Genomic DNA, 15,535 nt, shown 5'->3' on the forward strand with positions numbered 1-15,535 from the left:
GAGAGACAATGTTACAGGAATGCACAAACTCCATGAATATTTCCAAAATGGCTCCCTCCATCCTCCCACCAGCTATATTTTGTGAGGCTCCTCCAACTGTGCCTTTCTGATGAAAACTGGGAGGATCAAAGATGGAGCCATGGCGTGCTGATTCAACCAGCCTTCTTTCAGCAATTGTGTGTGAACTGGGAGGATCAAAGATGGAGCCATGGCGTGCTGATTCAACCAGCCTTCTTTCAGCAATTGTGTGTGTCATTAGGTGCATAATTAAATTTTTGGCAAGGGTGTATTTAGTTATTTATATATACTTATTTGTGTGTTACAGTGATTGACCTTTGGCACTACTTTGGGTTGTGTTGAATATCTGGTTACGATTAATACCTGCTGTTATCACATTGCTATTTGGGGAGTTTATATGGAATTACATAGAATTTACAGCAGAGCTATTCAATCTAATTGGTCTTTGGCAGTGTTTGGCAGTGAGCTTCCTCCTACCCTATGTCATTTAACCCAGTCAGCATATCCTCTAATCCTGGCTCAATTTTTATGTATTTATTATGTATGTAGGTTCTACGCTGGTGCACCAAGGAACATAATGTCAGGATAAGTGGCAGGCCATTTGAGACTGAGTTGAGGAGAAATTTCTTCATTCAGGGGGTGGTGAATCTTTGGAATTCCTTACCCAGAGGACCGTGAAGCTCAACCATTGAGCAGGTTGAAGTCAGAATTCGATAGGAGTTTTGAGACTAATGACATTAAGGGATGGGGAGATAATGCATGAAAGTGGAAATAAGGAGATTATCAGCCATGATCTAAAATAGTGGGTTAGGCTTGATGGACTGAATGGCCCACTCCTATTCCTATATTCCCATGTTCTTAAGTTATTAGGAAAACAAATAGAATGTTAACTTTTTTTTAACAAAGGGACAGTAATATAAAAGTAGAAAAGTTTTACTACAGTTGTACAGTGCACTATTTATAAAGTACCATGTACAGTTTTGGTCTCCTTATTTAAGAAAGATGTAATGTGAGGTGTGTGATTTTTAGATATTTTATACAATTTAGTTTAGAATTTGGACTTTGAACTAGTGACAGGTAAGTTTTGGTCTGTGTGTACGAGGGAGTTTAATAATTAACTTGTTGGTATTTCTGGGGTCATGATTCTTGGTTAAAACCTTAACGAGAGAGTGTCTCTCTGGGGTGATAATAGAAATTTGTTTACATCAGGAGAGTTTTATGAGCTGACAGAATAAACATTGAGAAGCATTAGCATGCTTTCACTTTAGAAGGATCTGGATTTTTCTTTTGCTTAGAGGGGATATCCAAAGCTAGAAAAACTTTTGGTTTCAGTTTGCAGAAGTACTTGAAGTTAAACATATGAAACATTTTCTCCTGGAGAGGAGTTAGTTCAGTACAGATAGGAAATGAATTACCTCAGTGTAAAGATTTTAGTGTGAAAGTTCCAGACTGGAGAGTTTGATCAGAACCAAGAAGAGATTCATTGAAGCTGAAAAAATTTAAGCTTAGTTGTGTGACTAATCAAGGAAGAGGCTAATAAACTCTGAAGACTGGAATAGGAGGATAATGTGATAGGGAAGGAATTTTCTCTGATGTTTGAGTACTGTAAAGTGATAGTGTTGGTGCTAGAATAGATTGGATTGCATTTTAACCGTGTATTTTTAGAGCTTTCAAGTTGTGTTTCATTTAATAGCTTGGCTTATTCTATTTTATCTTCATTTCTTTTGCATAATAAACTTCCATTTCATTGTTAAAACCAGATCTGTAGCATTGTGTAACACAGTGTGGCGCTGGAGGAACACAGCAGGCCAGGCAGCATCAGAGAAGCAGGAAAGTTGATGTTTAGGGTTGGAAGCTTTCCGAAGAAGGGTCCCGATCCAAAACGTCAACTTTTCAGCTCCTCTGATGCTGCCTGGCCTGCTGTGTTCCTCCAGCTCCACACTGTGTTATCTCTGACTCCAGCATCGGCAGTTCTTACTATCTCTGTAACATTGTGTGCTAGTTCTTCAGTGAATGAGTACTGTATGATAAAAAACAGAAGATCTATCAAGCCAGATTTCAGTCTGGGATCTGACTTATTCGGTGGGACATTAGCTGGGATCATAACAAAGGGCATCATTTGTATTAAAAGCTTTTGTGTAAAAATTCACTCAGCTGATTCCTGGGATATAGGAGTTAGTTTATGAGGAAAAGTTAGGCAGGTTGGCCTTATTTCCATTGGCTTTTAAAACAAGGAGAGGCAATTTTATTGAGAGATATAAGATCCTGAGGGGAATTGCCAGGCTGATGTTTCCCATTGTGGATGAGACTTGAGTTAAAGGACACAGTTCAAAAGTAAGGAGTCTCATTTTTAGTATGGAAATGAGGAGAAATGTTTCTCTCGGTGAATTAGGAGTCTGTGGAAATATCTTCCCCAGACAGCAGACAGAGTCCTTCAATATCTGTGGGACTAAGTTAGTTTGACTGACTTGTCAATCAATAATCGAAGAGCATTATAGGTGAGCAGGAAAGTGGAGTGCGGGTCACAATTAGATTAGCCAGGATCTAATCAAATGCTAGTAGGATCGAAAGGCTGAATAGCTTTCTGCTCCTAACTAGTATGGTGGTCTAATCTTTTAATATTCTAACCCTAGTTCTCCTTATTTTTTTCCTCCTTTTACAACTTCTATCTTCTGGAATTTCAGCTCTCTTGGCGTTGCTGATTTCCTGACTGGGTGTTCGTATAAATAGATAGAAAACAGGACCTATTATTTCCTGTCGTTATGCTCCCATGAGTTTCCTTGTATTCAAATGGGAATCATCCTTTAAATTCTTCTGTTACTGTTATAGTTATCTTGGAATATTGCTTCGGTTCCATGTTTAATATTCTTATATCTGTATGGCTTTCTTGACATATCTTTTAACCTGTTTTGAAAAATTCCAATACAGTTCCTTATGCCTCCCCTTGTACTTTCTTGTGGTTATTTTTTAGTTTGTTTTTATTTGGTATTTTATATGAAATAGACAATATAGAAACAGATCATATGGTTCAACTGTTCCTTGCCCATTTCTATCTTCCATAAATGCCTCCTCTCACCTTCTTCACCTGCTGGCAGAACCTTCTACATTTTTTTTTGGACAAGAATCGTCTCCCTGTCCCACAGACTCCTTCGCCCACCTCCAACACTTTCCCTCCACCTGGACATGTCTCTCGGCCTTGGACCTGCACTCGACATGTTCATCGAGAACTGAACGTGACATTGGTCGCCTCAGGTTCTCTGCCCCACTCTCCCATTCCAACCTATCTCCCCGTGAGCTGACTGTATTCTGTGCTCTCACATCTAAACCTGACTTTGTAATGAACTTGCTGACAAGGCTGGTACTGCTGTTGTCTGGCGGACTGACCTCTACATTGCAGAGGCTGAGCGCCAGCTTTCAGATATCTCCCCCTGGACCATGACCCCACCATGGTCACTAACCCTATTTCATCTGGTGCTCTCCCACCACCCCCCGATTGCCTCAAGCCCATATACCCATCAAAACCCCATAGCTCGCTTCTACCTCCTTTCCAAAATCCACAATAGGACTGCCCGGGCAGACCTATTGTTTCTTTCTGCTCCTGCCCCACCGAATTCATCTCTTCCTACCTTAACTCTATTTTTCCTCCCCTTGTCCAGTTCCTTCCCACTTATATCCATGATTTCTCTGACGCTTTGTGTCAGTTTCAGAATTTCCAGTTCATGGGTTCCAGCCACCTCCTCTTTACCATGGACGTGCAATCCCTTTACACATCCACCCCCCGTCAGGATGGTCTCAAGGATCTCCGCTGCTTCCTTGAAAAAAACACCAGAACCGTCCCCATCTACCACCACCCTCCTCCGCCTGGATGACCTCCTCCTCAACCTGAACAACTTCCCTTTTAACTCCTCTCACTTTCTTCAGGTTAAAGGGTGGCATAGGTACCCACACGGGCCCCAGTTATGCCTGTCTCATTGTGGGGTATGTGGAACATTCCAGCCCCTACCCACAAATCTTTCTCCGGTATGTTGACAATATCATTAGTGCTGCTTTCCCCTCTTGTCCGGAATTGGAAAAGTTTATCAATTTCACTTCCAATTTCCACCCTGCTTACCCCTTCACTTGGTCCATATCTGACTCTTCTCTTCCCTTCCTCGGCATCTCTGTTTCCATTTCTCGGGGTAGGCTAGCCACCAAAATCCACTACAAACCAACTGACTCCCACAGTTACCTTGACTATACAACCTCACACTCTGCATCCTTTAAAGACTCTATTCCATTCTCCCGGTTCCTTCACCTCTGTCATAACTTTGACAAGGGAGCCTCCAAAATGTCCACCTTCTTCCTCAACTGAAGATTCCCCAGCACTGTAGTTGACAGGGCCCTCAGCTGGGTCTGAGCCATCTCCCAGACTTCAGCCCACTCCCATTCTCTTCCCTTCCTCAGCAGTGATAGGGTCGTCCTTCTCCTCCCCTACCATCCCACTAGTATCCACATCCAGAGGATCATTAGCTGCCATTTCCACTATCTCCAGTGGAATGCCACTGCCAGACACATATTCCCCTCCCCTCTCTTGTCAACCATCCGCAGGGACAGTTCCCTCCAGGAAACCCTCCTTCATTCCAAACCAACACCACCCTGCCCCCTGCCACAGCCCCATAGTACCTTCCCCGCAACCACAGAAGATGTAACACCTGCTTGTTTACTTCCTCCATCCGAAGTATCCAAGGGCCCAAACATACCTTCCAGGTGAAGCAACGCTTTACCTGCATTTCACTCAATCTAGTCTACTGCATTTGCTGCTCACAATGTGGTCTCCTCTACACTGGGGAAACGAAGCATAGACTGGGTGATGGCTTCAGAGAATACCTACATTCTATCCACGGAAAAGGCACTGAGCTTCCAGTTGCCTGCTACTTCAACACACTACCTTGGTCCCTGGCCAACATTTCTGTCTCGGGCTTGCTGCAGTGCTCCAGCAAAGCTCAGCGCAAGCTGGAAGTACAGCACCTCATTTTCCGCTCAGGAACTCTACAGCCTTCTGGACTCAATATCGAGTTCAACAACTTCAGGTAAAAACCAAAAGAACTACAGATTCTGGAAATCAGAAACAAAAACAGAAATTACTGGAAAAGCTCAGTAGGTCTGGCAGCAGAACCGAGGAAGGGTCACTGGACTCAAAATGTTAACTCTGATTTCTCTCCACAGATACTGCCAGACCTGCCGAGCTTTTCCCACAATTTCTGTTTTTGTGTCAACAATTTTAGGGCTTGAGGCACCTCCTCCCATATCCTTACCCCAACCCCCACACACCAGGCTTTGTTATCACATGGTCTGCTATTATACACAACCCATTGTCAGCCACTAATAGTCCCCATTTGTTGCTATTCATTCTCCGAGCTGATTGTCATCTGCTCCTTTGTCTGTTCAATTGTTCTAACCTCTCTTTGGGCTCTATCTCCACCTATCGTTTACTCCTCAAGCCCTCTCCCTACCCTATCTTCTGCATAAGAACCAACTTTTTCCTAGCTACCATCAGTTCTGAAGAAGAATCATTGGACCCAAAATGTAACTCTGATTTCGCTCTTAGCAGACCTGCTGAGCTTTTCCAGCAATTTCTGTTTTTGCTTCTACATTATTGCTCTCCCCCACATGGCTTCCTGTTCCTGCACCTGTGCTCTCTGAATCATAAGGACACCATTGGTAGGGGAAACATCATCATCGAAATCTTTTCTTTGGAAGATGAACTAGGAGGACGCTCAACATGGAAGAAAGTATGAAACTGCACCACTATAATGGAGACTCTGAATCCCATGAGAATCCCTATATGAAGGGAGTCCAGTCATTGAGATGTTTTTGCGAAAGGAGTCTCACTCTCAGCATCTCTTATACAGGGAATCTCACTATCAGAATCCCTTGTTATACAGGGAGAGTAGCAATCAGAATTGCTTTCCACAGAAGGTGTATTGCAATGGGGACCCTTTGGACAAATATGTTTGTGGAATAAGTAGACTCGTTAACACAACCCCATGATGCTACCTCACCTGCTCCCATATCAAATGCAGTGGAAATTGTTCTTCCTGCGACAGTCATGTAAGCAGGAGGAAATGTAACCCTTCTAGTGCTGGCAGAATCAGGTATGCCTTGCCAGTAGTTCTATGTCCAGTTTTTTTTTTGGTCAGAACTGTTTGTGAGGGGGAATGATTGGAAATATCAAAGGTGAGAATCTCAGGTGAGAGTCTGGCTTTGACAAGGCATAGTTGTCTCCTCAGTGTAAGCAACAAATAGCTAAGCGTTGAAGATAAGGAGTTTCTGACTTTAATTCATTTTTATCGGAGCTGAGTTCACTGCTCTGAAGGCTGAGATCTTCATGCGTAGCAAGTATAATGAGGTGGTCACTTCACAGGCAAAGAGTGCACAGGCAGAAAATGATTGAGTGATAGAGAAAAACCATCAGGCAGGGAGTGCAGGAGTCCCCTGGCATCTCTGTCTTTCTATCAGATTTTCCATTCTGAACATTGCAAATCGTTTGTCAGGGGAATGCAGCTTGAGTCAAGTCCATGGTACTTTAAGTAGTTCAGCTGTGCTGACTGGGGGTTGGTGATGGTGGTGGGGGGCAGGTGTTGGGGTTGTTGGGGGTGGGGTTGCAGTTCCAGTGCAATAGTGATAGGGGATTCCATTATAAGGACAGCAGATAGACTTCCCCGCAGCTGTGGATATTATTCTAGACAGTGTGTGTTGCCTCCCTGATGCCAAGGTCAAGGAGTTTAAAAGATACTTAGGTAAGTACATGAATAGGAAATGTTTGGAGGGATATGGGCCAAGCTCAGGCAAGTGGGACTAGTTTAATTTGGGATTATGGTTAGCATGGACTGGTTGGACCGAAGGGCCTGTTTTTGTGTCGTATGACTCTTTGACACTGCAGGACATTCTGAAAGGGGAGGGAGTACCACAAGTGGTTGTGAGGCATGTTGGTACCAATGACGTAGGTAAAAAGAGGGATGGAGTGCTACCAGCAGAATATTAGGAGCTGAGAAATAAATAAGAAAGCAGGACTTCAACAGTACTTTTCTCATTAATACTCCCGGTGCCACGTGCTATTGAGATCAGGAACAGGGGAATTGACCAAATGAATGATTGGTGGAGCAATGATGTAGGAGGGAGGGATTTAGATTTTTAAGGCCTTGGGATTGTTTCTGGGGAAGGTGGGACCAGTATGACTTGCACCCTGTCAGAACTGGGACTAATATCCCACAGTACAGATTTTGCTATTACAGTGGGGGTGGTTTAAAACAACAGTGGCGGGGGATGGGTAACTAACAGAGGAGACAAGAGTGAGGGAAACAACGATGGAAATGCAAGATAGAAAAGTAGAAAGCAACTGTAGAAGGCAGAGGAAATGAGGGTGAGCAGTAAATAGGGCTGGAGGACAAAAGAAATGTGCAAACATGTCAAAGAAACATGTGTAAAGATACTTTTTCAGGGAGCATTTGAAATAAGGTGGATGAATTAACAGAGCAAATAATTGGTATAATATAATTACGATTATGGAGAAACGCCTGTGGGGTGACCAGACTTAGAGACTGAACAGTCAAGGGTATTCAGTCGTTAGGAAGGACCGGCAAAAAGGAAAAGGAGGTGGGATGGGGTTGTTTGCGAAAGATGACATCAGTGCAATAGTAAGAAATGATATTGGCACAGAAAACTTTAGATGTGGAATCAGTCAGTGGAACTTAGAAGCAACAAGGGGCAGAAAACATTAATGGGTCTTTTCTATACTCCTCTAAATAGTGTTGGCAAGGTAAGGGATGGCATCAAACTGGAAATTAGAGATGCATGCAACAAGGGTACTACATTAATCACGGGTAACTTTAATCAACATATGGACTATGCAAACCTCTTTAGCAATAATACTGTGATGAGTGAATTCTTGGAGTGTGTACACAATAATTTTAGATCAGTATATTGAGGAACCAACTTGGGGGCAGACTATCTGAGATTTGCTTTTGTGGAATGCGAGGGGTTAATTTATAATCTTGTTGTGAGATGATCTTTTGGAAAAAGTGACTGTAACATGATAGAGTTCTTCATTGGAATAGAAAGTGCAGCAGTCCAATTCACCTTGCAGTTTGAGAGAGAGAAGCTGGAATCAGGTGTCATGGTACTACAATTGAGTAAAGGTAACTACAAAGACATGAGGGAGGAGCTGGCCAGAGTTAATTGGAAGGGGAGCCTAGCAAGGAAAATGGTGGAGCAGTAATGGCAGAAGTTTCTGGGTGTAATTTGGGAGGGAGAGAAGAAAATCTTCCCAAGGAAGAAGAGACATACTAAGGGGAGGATGAGGCAACCATGGCTGACAAGGGAAGTCAAGGACAGCACAAAAGCAAAAGAAAAAGCATACAATGTGGTGAAAATTACTGAGAAGACGGAAGATTGGGAAGCCTTTAAAAACCAGCAGACGATAACTATAAAAGCAATAAGGGGAAGAAGATGAAACATGAGGGCAAGCTAGCAAGTTATTTAAAATAAGATTGCAAGAGTTTGTTCTTTACATATCCAAAAGGTAAGAGAGAGAGGCGAGAATGGACATTGGATCGCTGGAAAATGAGGCTGGAGAAGTAGTAATGGGGAACAAAGAAATGGTGGAGGAACTGAATAGGTACTTTGCATCAGTTACTGAGTGGAAGAACCAGTAACATACTAAAACTTCAACAGAGTCCGGGGTCGGAGGTGAGTCATTACCAAAGAGAAAGTGCTGGGGAAGCTGAAAAGTCTGAAGGTGGATAGGTCACCTGGACCAGATGGACTACACCCCAGATTTCTGAAGGAGATGGCAGAAGAGACTGTAGAAACATTGATGGTAATCTTTCAAGATTCACTGGAGTCAGGATGTCCCAGAGGGGCTGGACATAGCTAATGTAACACCCCTGTTTAAAAGGGAAGGAGGCAGAAGACAGGAAACTATAGGCTGGTCAGCCTGGCCTCAGTTGTTGGTAAGATTTTAGTGTCCATTATTAAAGATGAGATTCTAGAGTATTTGGAAGTGCATGGTAAAATAGAGCTGAGTCAGCACGGCTTTGTCAAGGGGAGGTCATGCCTGAAAAATCTGTTAGAATTCTTTGAGGAGGTAGCAAGCAAGTTAGACAAAGGAGAGCCAGTGGGCATGATCTATTTGGATTTCCAGAAGGCCTTTGAAAAGGTGCCGCACAGGAGGCTGCTAAATAAGACGAGCCCATTGTTTTAAGGGCAAGGTCATGGACTGAATAGAGGATTGGCTGATTAGCAGAAGACAGAGAGTGGGGATAAAGGGATTTTTTTCAGGATAGCAGTCAATGACTAGTGGAGTTCCACAACTATTCACATTACACATTAATGATCTGGATGAAAGAGCTGAGGGTATTGTTGCTAGGTTCGCAGATGACACAAAGATAGACGGAGGGACAGGTAGTAGTCACAAAGCAGGGAGAATGCAAAAGGACTTGGACAGGCTAGGAGAGTGGGCAAAGAAGTGGTAGATGGAATACAGTGTGGAAAGTGTGAGATTATGCACTTTGGTTATGTGTTTGGAAGAATAGAGGCTTGGACTATTTCCTAAACAGTGAAAGGCTTTGGAAATCTGAAGCACAAAGGGACTTGGGAGTCCTCGTACAGAATCCTCTTAAAGTTAACATGCAGGTTCAGTTGGCAGTTAGGAATATTGTGAGCAGTTTTGGGCCCTGCATCTAAGGAAGGATGTGACATTGGAGGGGGTCCAGAGAAGGTTTGCAAGAATAATCCTGAGAATGAAGCGTGTGTCATATGAGGAGCTGTTGAGGATTCTGGGTCTTACTCAATGGTGTTTAGGATGATGTTGGGGGCGCGGGGGGCGTGCATCTCATTAAAACTTACAGAATACTGAGAGGCTTGGATAGAGTGGACGTGGAGAAGATGTTTCTATTTATCAGAGAGACTAGGACCCAAAGACATAGTGTCAGAATGAAGGGACAACCCTTTAGAACTGAGATGAGAAGGAATTTCTTCAGCCCAAGGGTGGGGGATCTGTGGAACTCATTGCTGCAGAAAGCTGTGGAGGCCGAGTCATTGAGTGTATTTAAGACAGAGATAGATAGGTGCTTGATTAGTAATGGGGTCGAGGGTTGTGGGAAAAAGGCAGGAGAAAGGGGCTGAAAAACAAACAATCCTCCTGCCTTTTTATTATCTCCTGCTGTATGTTTTCCATTTTATCCTTTCATTAATGCCTGCTGCTTTGTGTTTTGTTTTATGTCAGCCACGGTCCACCCTTCCTCTGAATCAGAAAGTCAGGGTTTGAGTCCCACTCTAGAGACTGCAGCATCAAATCTCAGCTGACAGTCTGAGGAGTGCCGCACTGTCATCATCTTTTGGGCCAGACCTTTGAGCAAAGCTCCATCAGCCCTTTCAGATGGTCACAAAAGACGTGCTAACTGGGAGCAAGCAGGAGAGCTATCCTGGTTTCCCAACAGATTCAAAAAACGTTTTATTGGGTCAGTTCTCACGTTGCTGTTCTTGGAACCTTACTGTATACAAATTGGCTGCTGCATTTCTTACATTACAATGGGGAATATACTTCAGAAGTAATTAATTGGCTATAAACTGCTTTGGAACATCCAAAGTTCATGAAAGGTGCTGTAGAAATACAAGACTCAGCTCCCAGAAGGAATCACTGCCGCAATCCTATATTACTTTTGGGATGCTTCTGCAATTTTTCAATATCAATCCCGAATTTACGCCGAGAGCCAGCCTTTTATTAGCAGAGAACATTCTTCTTTCAGCCACACAAGGGAGAAATAAACTGAAACTGATCACTAGGTTCGACTAATTATATTACCTTGCAACTTAGTCTACTTTTACTTACCAGTCAGTTGGCCTGAACTGACTTACACATACTTTTGTTCCATCAGTGGTGAATTGTTCTGAGAGAGTTAATGTTGAAGCTACATTAAGCTCCACTCAATCTGACAATGTCTCAGTCTTTGGGGGTGGAGAAGGGGAGTCTGACACAAAATCCCAATGGGTGATGGTCATCATCCTACAGATCTGATGAAGTGTCACCGGACTTGAGACATTAACTCTGCTTTCCTCCCACCAATGCTGCCAAACCTACTGAGTTTCTCCAGTAATTTCTGTTTTTGTTTCAGATCTCCAGCATCCACAGTTCTTTGTTTTATTTTAGTGTCATCTCTGTCTCCTGATGGTCTTTGTAATTATGCCTAACTAGCCAGCGTAACTTGTACCTATTGCTAACATGCAATAAAGTTTATCTTCTGGTTAGGACAAGTGCCGCTTCTCATTATAATTCAATAATGGTTTATCTTCTACCACTGCTAATTGGACAAACCCCAAGCTATGAGTGTTTTTTTTTAACCACAACATATGACAGCTTTAGCTGGAAACAGTTCAGACTGTTTCCAATGATAACTTGCTGCAGACTCTCTTTTGGCACCATGAGAGAGATAGAGAGGGACAGACAGAGAGAGGTGGGGAGGGGGAGGACACAGAGAGCGAGAGGGGGACATAGAGAGAGAGAGAAAGGGGGGCAGTGACGGTGGTGGGCGGGGTGGACGCAGAGAGGGTGTAACATAGAGCCAGAGTGGAGGACAGTGAGAGGGAGATGGAGGGGGGCAGAGAGAGAGAGAAAGAGGGAGGGAGGATACAGAGAGAGGGGAACACGGAGAAGGGTTACAGATTGAGAGACAGAAAGAGAGAGAGAGAATTTTTGTTTTAACCTAGCTTGTTTGAAAGGACTTTTGTTTTAGCTTGTGATCAGCTTTTGAATGTTGTCTGTTTAGGTCAAATTAGTTCAAAGGATTAATACACAAAGTTCCAGCAAATGTTGTATATGGGTGTTCACTACGTTCCTTCAGTGTCATCAGGTCAAAATGAATATGAGAAAAGAACTTTTTTATAGTAGTTATAGTCTGCAATGAACTGCCAGGAAATGTGGTTCAGTTGAGGCATTCAAGAAGGCAATGAATGATTATTTGGATAGAAATGGTGTGCAGGGACATGGGGAAAGGGGAGGAGATTAGCTCTGGGGAATAGAACCGGTGCAGACACAATGGGCTAAATGGCCTCCTTCTGCACAGCAGCAACTCTGTGAAAATCCTGGAATTCCCTTCCTAAGAGCATTGTGGGTCTTACTACAGCACATGGACTGCAGCGGTTCAAGAAGGCAGCTCACCACCACCTTCTCAAGGGGCAACTAGGGACGGTCAATAAAATTTGGCTCAGCCAGCGACACCCATGTCCCATGAATTAAAAACAAGATAAATGGAACTAGACAGGATAAATGTTATATTAAATTGTTACAGTATCTGGTGGAACTCATTGAGAGCACTGTATATAACCCTGATCTCCATGGCTTGAATTTTACAGCTCGCAAGCAGAGGAGGCCCAGAAAATACCTCCACACAGCTCACTCCATCTCTGCAACAATTTTATTAGTAGTAGTTGCAGGGTGAAGGGGGAGGTGTGGTTACTTGGTTGACGTGCTCATGGGCTAACTGAAGCCCTTAGTGGTCAATTGATGTCTATTTAAGGGCTTCATCTCACTATCTCACCACCACTGGGATTGAACTGGAGACGGTAAATATCCCTGACAAATGTCCAACTCGGCAGCTTTTTCCCTTTGGTCAGCTGGTGGGTAAGTTGGTCTCCTTCGAAGGCTCTTTGCACAATGGGAAGGTCCTAAACAGGTCCTAAACCTTATCTGTTTATCATGGTCTCCACTCTCTCATCATACCCCATCAGCCTGGTCCCAGTGATACCCCGCTGTCCCTCACTTATCCCTCTTCCTCTGAGTCCTCACCTTAGGGGAACCAGAGAGCTCCATATCAAAGAACAGAATCATAGAGTCCCTACAGTGTGGAAAAAGGGCTTTCAGCCCAACAAGTCCACACCGACCCTCAGAGCATCCCACCCAGACCCATCCCCTATAACCCACCTAATCTACACATCCCTGAACACTACAGGCAATCAGTTGGCCAATCAAATGGCTAGTAGTTGTGGGCAGCACAGTGGCACAGTGGTTAGCACTACTGCCTCACAGCGCCAGGGACCCAGGTTCGATTCCACCCTCAGGTCACTATCTGTGTGGAGTTTGCATATTCTCCCAGTGTCTGTGTGGGTTTCCTCCGGGTGCTCTGGTTTCCTCCCACAGTCCAAAGATGTGCAGGTTAGGGTGGATTGGCCAACAGATCTTAGAAGTGGGACTTGCCACACAGATGGGGCCAGAGGTGTCCCCTTAAGGCAATTAATACCCCTCTGAACATTAAATGTCAACAGGGCAAACTGCTGGAGCAAGGGTGGACCTGACCACATGACGTAGGAACAAAAGTAGGCCATTCTGCCCATCAAGTCCCTTGTGCCATTCAATGAGATCATGGCTGTTATGATCATTCTCAAATCCACTTTCCTGCCTTTTGCCAATAACCTTTGATTTCTTTACCAATTGCAAATCTGCCTATCACAGTCCCCTGACCTTTTCAATATTGAAAATGGGTGGGGCCCATAAATTCAACCCGACATATTAATTACAAAATGCACTGGAGGAGATGTAAATATATTTGCAAAGAGGATACCAGATCTGTTTGGTTACAGTTATCAAGAAAGATTAAACAGGTTTTGAAATGGTATGAGAGGCTAAACATAAAGATGTTACCTCTTGTACTAAAACTAAAGACCACAACTATGGTACAGTCACTAATAAATCTAATTCGCTGGTAGCTTCTTTACTCAAAGATCCATTTGAATGTGATACTCATAACCACAGGGATTAGTTGAAGGGAATAGCATTGATGCACTTAAGGGGAGATTGGATGAATACATGCTGTGAAATTATGCACTTTGGCAGGAAGATTACAGGAGCTGGAAATGATCTAAATGGAGAAAGACTGGAGAAAGCTACAGAACCAAAGGATTTTGGAGTCTTTTTCCAAGTTCAGTGGCTAATAGGGAAGGCAACTGGACTGTTGACCTTTATTTCAAAGGGAAGGGAATATAAAAGTAAGGAGGTTTTACTGAAATCATACAATCCTCAATCATAGCTGGAATACTGTGAACAATTTTGCTCCCCTTATTTAATGAAAGATATACTGACATTACTGACGTTTGTTGCCCATCTCTTTTCTGTGAATTGAGTGGGTGCTAGCCACCTCAGAGGGCAATTCAGAGTCAAACACATTGTAGTGAATCTGAAGTCACAGATAAGCTAAACCTGGTAAGGATGGCAAAATTTCCCTCCCTAAACGACAACAGTCAACCAGAACAGTTTTTGACAGCAATTGATGGTTTCAAGATCACCATTACTGAGATTAGTTTTCAATTGCAGAACTTATATTTTCTAGTCAACCTATTCAGGTATTTTATTGTGCACCTCTGAAGCAGTTGAGACTTGAACCTGGGTCTCCCAGCCCAGAGGTAGGGACACCACCACTGCACTTCAAAGCAATTCCAGAATTGAATGTAAATTCCACCAGCTGTGTGGCATATTTGAACCTCTGTCCTCAGAGGTTTAGTCTGGGTCCCTGAATTATTGCTGTAGTGGCGTTACCACTATGCCACCAGTATTGTAATAGCTACAGAAACAGAAACCAATTTAGTGTTTTGAGTCAAGTATAACTCATCTTTAGAACAAACTAAATGGCTGAACCTAATTTTTCCACTTGGAATTTGTCACCAGACGTGGCAGTCACTAGTGACCCATAGCCACAACAGCATCACAGAAGAACTCTGACTCTGGTGTTACCAGGCGTAGGGTGAGCATTTCAGAGCCCATAGATAGTAGAGACGGACTGCAGTCAATCTAATCAAATTCAATAGATGTTTTTATCCCCATTGAAATCAAATGTTGCCATCTGTCGCAGTAGGATTTGAACCCAAGTGCCCAGGGCAATTGCTGGTGCTTTTGGGATTGTCAGTCTAGTGATATTATCACCACACTAGCACCTACCCTTATCATCAGCTGCATCATCATTACTAACACGTTCATTCCCTTATACTGTTGCCCTTTGCATGGAAAGCATACACAATGGAGTTCAGTCCACCAAACCTTCAGACTCTGTCCCCTATATCAGAAGGGAGGAGGTATGTCTACTGTCTCTCACTGATCTCCAAGTGGCCATGAACTTTAGGGGTATGTGTTGCACTTTGGACCCGAGTACAGATCCTATCACTGTAGCAATCTGGTAACATGCAGCTCCTATCACCATGATGCTTAAGATAATGTTGTTTATCTTTTTATTTTATTGTAATTTATGCACCCAACAAATAGGGAGGGGAAAAAACTGCACAAGGGAAGAACGAACACCCAGCTGAAAGAAGCAAAACGCTGCAGTTTTCAGATGGTCATGTGCTGAGTTCTTCATCTGAACCCAGACTCACCTCATTTCACAACCAGTGACTTCATACCACTCTAAAATAATACTTTAACCCAGACAGCCCTGAAGTTCTGTCAGTGATTTACCGCTGTGGCTCATCTTTGTGCCAATATCTATAATTGTTA

This window comes from Rhincodon typus, chromosome 34 (assembly GCF_021869965.1).
Source record: "Rhincodon typus isolate 14 chromosome 34, sRhiTyp1.1, whole genome shotgun sequence".
Classification (NCBI taxonomy): Eukaryota; Metazoa; Chordata; class Chondrichthyes; order Orectolobiformes; family Rhincodontidae; genus Rhincodon; species Rhincodon typus.